The sequence below is a fragment of the Pseudopipra pipra genome, chromosome 10 (genome assembly GCF_036250125.1).
Source record: "Pseudopipra pipra isolate bDixPip1 chromosome 10, bDixPip1.hap1, whole genome shotgun sequence".
NCBI lineage: Eukaryota > Metazoa > Chordata > Aves > Passeriformes > Pipridae > Pseudopipra > Pseudopipra pipra.
Window position 1 is genome coordinate 3,517,143 of NC_087558.1, and position 8,896 is coordinate 3,526,038.

Sequence of the window (8,896 nt, forward strand, 5' to 3'; positions counted from 1 at the left end):
GGGAAGAGGGGGGGAAATGTCAATTCCTTGGAAAAATGAATCTATTTAACCATTTTCTGTTTTCCTATCAGAATAATAAAACCTGGGCCCAATGCAGATGTGATTTCTGGCTGCTTTACGGATTTAAATCTGGGGGTGAATTCGCCAAAATTGGATTCTGGATTTAAAGTATATTAAAAATGGTTTTAGCTGTGTTCTTTTTATCTGCTGCTCAGTCTCTAACAAATACTTTCTCCCACACAGAATTAACCCCACCTGTCACAAAATTCAATCTTAACTAATTTTTATGATGCAGATGATATTGCTGGGAAATTCCATTTCCTCTTTGCCCATCACATGTTGGTTCAGTTCCTAATTGAAGGATGAAGAAAGCAAGCTTGAGAAAGCACATCAATTTGCTTAAAATACAATTTCTGTTAGTTTAAGAGTCAAATGGTTCAAATTGCAGGCAATTTTAATGTTAAAATAAAACATAAAATTTTGTCTTCCACCATCCTCAAAAAAATTTCATCTGAAATGTCCTCTTTTCTTGGCTTTTTATCCAATTTTGACATAGGTCAAAGCACAACACTGCATAAACCCACCTTGTATAAGTTACTTACAAGTAAAATGACTGTTTATCTCCAAAATTAGGAGATTCTTTCTCAAGAAAATAAGTTTCTTTTCTTCATGTCTTCATCCTCATCAGTCTTTTTTCTTCTTCTTTGCAACATCCTTCCTGTGAAAGGCGAGAAGATTTTCAATTTGCTGATTTTCTTCCTGAAAATACGAAGCAAAGGGTTGCTTGAAGCTTGAATAATTTCTTGCAGTCTTCAAATAAGATGGGCAGACTCTCCTATATATAAATATATCAGTTGTCATCCTTTTCCTGGAAGAAAAAAGAGAGGAAGAAAGCACATCTTTCCCCTGAGACATCTGTAGAGCGATAGTATTTATTTCTACCAGAGCACTTCTTAAAAGTGTTGTTTTTAGAAGTCAGAATAACTCCCATACCACAGCTGCTTTTTATTTATATTTCATATTTCTACCCAAGTGCTGGCTAAAGAGGGAAAAGTTGTTCCTAAGATATTCCACAGAAAGACTGGTACAGCTGCATGGAGAGGGGGCGGGGAGCCAGCACTCAAAAAAGAATATTTTCAGAAAAATAACTTCAAGTCTGGAAGCTTCCTGGGGACCATCACTTGTAATCCTGGATCTGGAGGACTGATCTCCTCCTCCTCCTTATGAGGGGGGTGGGAATGGGAAATAATTTTCCCTGAGCTGCCTGGCTGGACACTCAAAGGGCTCCGTGGGCTTCCCTCAATAGCTCAGACCTGGACTTCGAAGCTTTGCTCCATTTTTCCCTTTGCTAAAATCAAACCAAATCAAACCACAACAAAAATTAAAGCCACAAGTAAAACCTGATTCCTTTGCACTTGTCTTATTAGGGAACAGAAAATAAAGTGGGCTGATTTCCTTGCACTCTGCCTATATTTTCCATACTTTTGCTTGCCCCGCTTATTGGGAGATCCTGACTTCCCTCCTAATGGCTATCATGGATCCAGCTCCAGCCTGAGCATCCCATCCTGCCATCAGCCACCTCCCAGGGAACACAGCTTACTCCGCATTCCTCCTAAAACACAAAATAGGCTGAAAAATTCTACATTGCAGCTGCCTCTGTTATGCGTGACCTCGTTGTTCCAGTCACTTCCCAAATATCGACTGGCACAAACCTGCAAATAAATTGCATCCACAGGTGATACATATTACAAGTGCTGGAAGGATTCATTTCCCTGTGCAGTGCAAAATGCAAGAGTTACAGCACAAAAAAGTCTTCTTTCCCAACTTTATTTCCTATTCATGAATACAGTGCTCCAAAGTAAATCTCTGTGTAAAGAGGTTTCCTTATAGGATTGAAAGTCACTGGTGAAAGTGAATAGAAATGGAGAGGGGGGAAAAATATAAATCAATAACCCTGTGGACAGATTTCTTTGCATATAGTAAACAAATCTGCATATTTTCAAGTTGCTATGTAGACCTATGAGGCGGATTTGAAGAATGGCCAGGAAAAACAACAAAGAATATATTTCCTGTTCTCTGTGACCTGTATCCTGTGCAGCCTCCCTGACTTGAGGACAATTTCATGGGCTGTAGGCTGCACACATTATAATTCTATGTTTGTTGCCAGGCTGGGTTTAGACTATTTAAATTCCCTGTCAGTACCAGTTATGGTCAAATTATCTCCATAAGAAGTGAAATGGACCCGTAACGAGACTTAATACTTTGTTATTTGAAAAACTATTCCAACACACAATTAAAAACTCCAAGGTCTCTAATTGAACTGGCTTTTTTAGGAAGAGAAAATTAAAGTTTGCTGCATAATTAATAAATCAGGGCCATTAATAACCCCTAAATGATCCCTAAATTTCATTTTACTCATTATAGACAAATTGAGCCGAGTCAGTGTACAGGAAATACTTCAAAACACCTGTCAATGAAATATTCCTTCTACCACCTAGAAAGAAAAGCCTCCTAACAGCTTGTGAAATCAGTGCCACTCGTTAAAACTGCCTTCAGACTTTGTGTGCCTTCCACAAGTCCTTTAAGCACGACCACGGTGCTGTTTTAGTCACCACTTATCTACCAGAGATATTCCCAGCTTTTATCAAGGAGCTTGTGTTTGTAAATAGGCATCACAAAGAGCCCCAGCTCATTTCCCCATTTTTGTACTGAGCTGCTTTTCTGAATCCCAATGCCTTTTGAAGAGAATTTGCACATTCACATGATTTTATTATAACGAGCTAAATTCTGCCATCCTTCATCCCGATAAAGAGAATCGGATCCCGGAGATTAATCACGGACTTTCAGCAGAACCATTCACTGAGTGATGATCAAACCCACCAAACAAGGTGGCAGATGGTGGCCACACACAGTCTCTTCCTCATTTGCACATCCCAGCCATGACATCAATGAGTTGTCTCCACACCAGCAGCTGTCTGAGCAGGGAAGTGTTGCCTAATTACAGGAGCAGATCCCCAGCTCCTGGAAACTGGCCTTGCTCCTTTTATGTCAGCAGAGATGGAGAATTTAAGGAGTGTTTGGACAATGCTCTCAGGTGCATGGTGGGGTTCTTGGGGTTGTCCTGTGCAGGGCCAAGAGTTGATCCTTGTGGGTCCCTTCGAGCTCAGGATATTCATAGAATCATGGAATGGTTTGGGTTGGAAGGGACATTAAAGATCATCTCATTCCAACCCCTGCCATGGACAGGGACACCTTCTACTATCCCAAGTTGCTCCAAGCTCTGTCCAACTTGGCCTTGGACACTTCCAGGGATGGGGCAGCCACAGCTTCTCTGGGCAACCTGTGCCAGGGCCTCCCCACCCTCACAGGATGGAATTTCTTCCCAATATCCAATCTAACCCTCCTCTCTGTCAGTGTGAAGCCATTACCCCTTCTCCTGTCACTCCAGGCCCTTGTAAACGCTCCCTCTCTCTTTTTCTTGCAGCTCCTTCAGGTCCTGAAAGGCTGCAATCAGGTCATCCTGAAGCTTCTCCTCTCCAGGCTGAACAATCCCAGTTCCCCCAGCCTTTCCTCCCAGCAGAGCTGCTCCAGCCCTCTGATCATCTTGGTGCCTCCTCTGGACTCTCTCCAGCAGCTCCAAGTCCTTCCTGTGCTGGACCCCAGGGCTGGAACAGCTCTGCAGGGGGGGTCCCACCTGAGGGGGCAGAGGGGCAGAACCCCTCCTCCCCTGCTGCCCACCCTGCTTTTGATTTTGCTATTCCAGGACTCCATGAATTTTTATCACCTAAATATTGTGTTCATGACTGGTGGGGAGGGTCTGTGGGACTGCAGGACCCACAGCACCAGCAGTCCCTCCACACATCTCCCCAGCAGCAGGCTGAAGAATAAACCCCTGAAAGCTCAATAAGCTTATTGTTCCTTTGACATATCAGTGACATTCACAGCATCATAAACCTTGCTCATCTGAAATATTTAGCTCCCTAGGAGCAGTCAAACAGCCATGCATCCTGGCTGGCACATCCCCACCATAGATCACTCATTTATTCCTTACAGCCCTCCTGGGTGCTGTGTGTGCTGAGAACTGCATTCCCAGAAATGGGCATAAATATCTGTATTTATTTTCCCATCATACTGGCTGGGGAATTGGGGAGAGGAAGCCAGAATAAGAATCATACAGAGAAAATGGCCCGACAAACACTCTCAGTGCACTTCCTCCAGTGGAGTGCTCGACATTATTCCTCATCTGCTGTGCCCCAGCTCAGAGTGGGCCATAATTGCAGACTTCCAACCAGCATTATGATTATTATATACGAGATGTTAGTCTGTAAAGATTGTCAAACCAATGAAATTTGCAGGTTTGGAGGAGCCTCCAGGGCAAGGCTCAGTTTTCTGAGCCGTTCGTGTTATTTATAGTCTAGAACTAAACAAGGCAGGAATTAAGGGAATGCTCCTGGCTGAAGGTAATGGGATGGAAATGCTGAGGTAGGTCTGTGACAGCAGACAGGAGCAATAGCCTTGAGGATATATTGGAAGTGTGGAGGTGTGCAGAGCCAGCAGCACCTCAAGGCTGTTTTTTGTCACTCTGACAGGACCAAGTCGTAAATAATCCCCCCAACTCTGCACTCAATTATCAGTAATTTAGTAGCACCCAGGATATTATATGGAAATACAGCATGTCACCTCCAGTTCCCAACAAAATCTCTTGGATAGGTTGCTTTCTCCCCTGGTTTGGATTGCAGAGGCTTTGGAGGATTGAAGCACAGCTTAAGGTTGGCATTTTCCAGACTGCTATTCCAAACAGCTTTTCCACCACGGCTCCTAGGACTGAACCACACTGAGTTTAAATGGATCAGCCAATCTCGAGCCAAAGTTACAGAAAATAAATACATAAATTCTTACCAAATCTGATATATACATGTGTTCTATGAAAGCTCACCTTTTTAAGGCAAACAGAACTTGCAGTCCTGCAGGGGTCTAATGCTGGTCACTGAAAAAAAAAAAAAAAAAAACAACCAGAAAAAAAGTTATTTTTTAATGAAAATCATAAAAATATTAAAATACCATATTAAAATATTGGTAAAAGTTTTCTAAGGATGTGAGAAATGGGTCTTAGGGACTTTGTTATTCTGTTTATCACCAGCAACTCCCAGTCCCCACCTGTCCTGGGAAGGGAAGGGGCTTCATTTCAGGTTCTTATCTCAGACCCAGCCCAGTGGGGATCATTTCCCACTGCCCTGTTAGGCCAGAAAAAAGGGACATTCTCAAGGGCTTCAGTCCTGCCTCCTTAAAGCCAGACCAGGAGCTTTAGCTCACGTCTCCTTTCAGTGCCTCTGTGTAATTGCCAACTCGATTAGCAAAAACTGAACTTGCAATCTTCAGTATCAGAAAGCATCCAAATGAGAGGCTGAAATGCTTTACCTGCTGCCTCTGATACAATGAGCTGCTCAGGAGCACGTGCCAAGTGAGGCAGGAGGTTACTTAAATAGCTAAAACATACCCAAGCAGAGGGAAATCAATGAGGAGTAAAGATTATGTGTAGCATTACATTTTAAATATTTTTAATTTTCTTGTGTGTACATTGTACTTTTATGCATGATGGGCTACACAGAAAATGTTAATGATATGCACCAACTCCCCTTTTCAGCCCCCCCACTGCAAATCACACACATCCCACACACCTCTGGGGAAAAAATGCTTATACTGGAGAAAAAATTGTTCACAGTGCACAAATTCAATATAAACAGTCATTTGTCCTTGATTCTCGAAATGATCCAGTGTCAGTGCAGGCTGAGGGTGGAGGGATTGGGAGCAGCCCTAAGGAGGAGGAACTGGGGGTGCTGGTGGATGAAAACCTGGACATGACCTGTCCTGGGATGAGCCCAGAAATCAAAGGTGTGCTGGGCTCGTCCCAGCAGGGTTGGCAGCAGAGGAGGGAGGGTTCTGCCCCTCTGCCCTGCTCAGGTGAGACCTCACCTGCAGAGCTGCCTCCAGCTCTGAGATCCCAGCAAAGGAAGGATGTGGAGCTGCTGGAGAGAGTCCAGAGGAGGCCAAAGAGATGCTCCCAGAGCTGGAGCTCCTCTGCTCTGGAGCCAGGCTGGGAGTGCTGGGGGGGTTCACCTGGAGAGGAGGAGGCTCTGGGGAGACCTGAGAGCCCCCTCCAGTGCCTAAAGGGGCTCCAAAAGAGCTGGAGAGGGACTTTTTGTCAGAGTTTGTGGCAACAGGACAAAGGGGAATGATTTTAAGCTAAAGAAGGATAGATTCAGATTAAATATAAGGAAGTAATTCTTCCCTGGGAGGGTGGGGAGGCTCTGGCACAGGTTGCCCAGAGAAGCTGTGGCTGCCCCATCCCTGGAAGTGTCCAAGGCCAGGTTGGACAGGGCTTGGAGCAACCTGGGATAGTGAAAGGTGTCCCTGCCCATGACAGAGGGGTGTAACAAGATGAGATTTAAAAGGTCCCTTCCAACCCAGACTATCCTGATTCTGTCACACCTGCTCAGACCTGCACTCGGCCCCCAGCCAGCCCCTCCTCCTCCCAGGCAGGGATGGATCCAGGTGATAACAAGGGCACATTCCCACTGATCTGTCCGGCAGTAAACATCCTGTATCTGTCACTGGATTCATGGCAGTGAAATGCAGCACTGAGGGTAGGACACAGACACCAACCCCCCTTCCCTCCTTCAGCCTGAACACACAATTTCTTCCCGTTACTCAGGTGGAAGGTTGTAATTACCCTCATAAAAGATGCACAAATGAACCAGTCACAAACAAATTAATCTACTCACACCTTGCTATTACAAAGAAGTGTTTTATCTGTACTGTCTTAAACATGGTTATTATTTCTAATAGGTTGAGCTGAATTTTGAACAGAGCTGCCATAAAAATGCTTTCTGCTGAGAAATCAAAGATAAAGCAGGACCTGCTGCAAATCCCATTTATCCAGCATTAGCAGCACATCAGTGATATCACTGATAGCATGGCTACAGTGACTCAAATAAATACATAATCATGTGAGTATCTTATAACATCTGTTACCCACAGACTACAATGACATCCTGACCTCAGAGATGTTCAGATCCACGACGTGGGTACAGGGATCTTCCCACCTAAAGAGCTGTCAATGCTTTTCCAATGATCAATGCTCAGGGAAATATCAGCTGGAAAAAAACTGGAGTTTCCAGTGAAGTGTTTCGGTGATAAAATTCTTCCCATTTCTGTTTATCTGTCGATTGGAAAGAGACAAAGTGAACCAGACAGCAAAATTTATATCTCCCCAAGGGACCACAACAGCAGGATTATACAGGATACAGGTGGACATGGTGAAGTTACAATCAGGGAAAACAGATGGCTGCCTTTGCACCAGTGGTAATTTAATAAGACTTTTCCTGATAGAAACAGGAAGCAGAAATAATCAGTAACAATGCTCTTATCTTTAATTTTACCATTTGCTTTTAGAAAGAAAAAGAAATAAGTGATCCCAGCTGAAGAGCGATAGTGCTCAATAGCCTGGTAGGAAGAAAAATAGACTGATCTTCACCAAAACAGAGGCCTTTAGTCCTGTTTCATGTGCAGAATACAAACACAATTTAGTCTGTCTGCAACAATATTTTACATAGTGCAGCAACGTTTTCTTGTTTGGAGATTAACACTGACTTTCAACTCAGCACAGCAAATAAAACTTGCCTTTATTTGAAGAAGCAAAGCCATGCCTAGAATTGGAAAAAAATAACTCATTGAGAAGACACTGTAGAAAACTCCATCACTCTAATTAGACTCTGCTTAAGTGCAGGAACACAGGTGAGTTGTTCTCCAGTAGAAGTCACCTGGGCCCCCGTGGACACCAGAAAGCCCAGGAGGACTGGCTGGGTGCAGAAGGCTCAAGCAGAACTCACCACTCAGATGGCTCCAGAACTTGTGCTGGCAGCTAATTGGGATTCATTTCTTTGTGTTGGAAGTCACCTGTATTTGGGCTGTACCTGAACCATCTTTCTACTCTCCTGCTGTGGTCAGTGGTGCTTCAGAGAGCAGTTCATCCCACCTAAACAAACCAGCCAAGAACATGGGCTGGTTGGAGACTAAACTGCATTGGTGGAGACAAAAAAATAAAGAAAAAAAAATCAAGACAAGTATTTAGATGATACAATTTGAATGAGGTGAACTTCAGACTCAGCTCTCAATTAAAAACAATGCAATAATGAACATCATTCTCAGTTCTCAGTTCATTGCAAATGAGGTTCAAAGGGAGTTTGGGCTACTTATGAGCCTTGGTTCTTTTGCAGGCACGTGTGAACAGCACCAGTGTGTTCCCATCTCACAGCTGGGATTTCAGACATAAAACCAGCGAGTTCTATAAATACACAACACAAAGCACAGAGAGAGGTCGTAGGTACCCTTGGCATTAAAGGCCTCTTTCTCCAATCCCTGCACTGCCAATACCACTACTGTGGTATTGAGCCTGAGTGTTTTCCTTCCTGAATTTCAATCCTAAAAGGCAAAGATATTTGTTTTGAAAGTTTGAAAAGAGACAAAGACACAGAAGCAATTAGTTCCTTTTTATTCCTCATCTCACAGTGAACAACCGCAGCACAAATTGTCTCCTCAGCTGGAGCAACATCTGTATTTTTTTGAAATTATAAGTCTACAAAGGAAATGTTTGCAAATTATGCCTCGATATTTTTCATAATGCTGGTGTAAAAACCCAGCAGAGAGGTGCTTTTTATAATTTCAGTCCTTTGATGATCCCGAACAATTTTAAAGTGCCCTTTCTTCTCTACTACAAAGCAGAGAGAACAAAGCCTTAGGAAGTCAATGGTGGGGCAATCCTGTGCTGTAACCACCAGAATATGGACAGACAAATGGCTTGAAACAGGATTTGTTGTGCAGAACTGGAGCCTTAATT

General features: G+C 43.5%; 1 long non-coding RNA gene across 1 annotated transcript; it reads right to left on the bottom strand.

Annotated features, from left to right (window-relative positions):
- Positions 1 to 527: 527 nt before the first annotated feature.
- Positions 528 to 7,520, bottom strand: LOC135419293 (uncharacterized). The gene is made up of 3 exons (XR_010432907.1): positions 7,058 to 7,520; positions 4,937 to 4,987; positions 528 to 868 (listed from the first exon to the last, which is right to left on the bottom strand). It is a non-coding gene; the product is annotated as an uncharacterized LOC135419293 (long non-coding RNA).
- Between the last annotated feature and the right edge of the window lie 1,376 nt (positions 7,521 to 8,896).